At 61.5% G+C, this 950-nt stretch overlaps 1 pseudogene; it reads left to right on the top strand.

The window, feature by feature from the left end:
* Positions 1-770: 770 nt before the first annotated feature.
* The window catches only part of LOC104164296, a 1728-nt pseudogene continuing 1548 nt past the window's right edge, over positions 771-950 (top strand).

Here is a 950-nt window from a genome sequence, read left to right on the forward strand (position 1 = left end):
TTTCCCGGTCCTGAGGGATCCCCTAATCCGGTCCTAGGGATGCTTTTCCCGGTCCCGGGGATGCTCTGCTGGGTACCCGGGGGATGTTGGGCTTACTCCCGGGGATGCTCAACCCGGTCCCGAGGATGCTTTTCCCAGTCCCAGGGATCTTCAACCCAGTCTCGGGGATCCTTTACTTGGTCCTGAGGATGCTTTTCCCGGTCCTGGGGATCCCCTATCTGTTCCTAGCGATGCTTTTCCCAGTCCCAAGGATGCTCGGTCCGATCCTGGGACACTTTGCCCGTTGCCCGGTGTCGGGGATGCTTTTCCCATCCCTGAGGATGCCCCACTGGGTACCAGGGGTGCTCGGCTTAGTCCTGGGAATGTTTTTCCCGGTTCCAGGGATGCTTTTTCTGACCTCCCAAGATGCCCCACTGGGTACTGGGAATGCTCGGCTCAGTCCTAGGGATGCTCTACCTGATCCAGGGATGCTTTGCCTGGTCCCGGGGATGCTTTCCCCAGTCCTGGGTGCCCTACGTGACCCCAGGGATGCTCAGCTGAGCTGAGCCCCTCACCCCCAATACCGGGCACCGTCCCAGCGATGAACCCCACCGAGAGCCCCCCAGCCTCGGCATTTCCCTCCCGTGGGCTTTAACACCCCATTTCCCTCCCGTTCCTCTCCTGGATTCCCTTAGGAATCAGTAAAACGGCTCCCAAGCCCTTCCAGGAGGATGCTTTGCCCCTTTTAACCCTCGCACCCGGCTGACACGCAACTGCGTTTACCCCTCCAGGGTCTGACCGGGACCCTCCTCCGCCACGAAGGACCTCACATCCTCCTGCCCATCCCTGGATCCCTCCGGGTCGGTGGGTTTTGGGAATCGCAGGGACCGACGGAGGTGTTTGCCATTTCAGGGGCTGGAGGAGGTCGGGGTTTCACCGGCCGTGCAGGAGAACCGCGAGGCATCGGCCTC

This window comes from Cariama cristata, unplaced genomic scaffold (assembly GCF_000690535.1).
Source record: "Cariama cristata isolate BGI_N322 unplaced genomic scaffold, ASM69053v1 scaffold27227, whole genome shotgun sequence".
Taxonomy (NCBI): domain Eukaryota; kingdom Metazoa; phylum Chordata; class Aves; order Cariamiformes; family Cariamidae; genus Cariama; species Cariama cristata.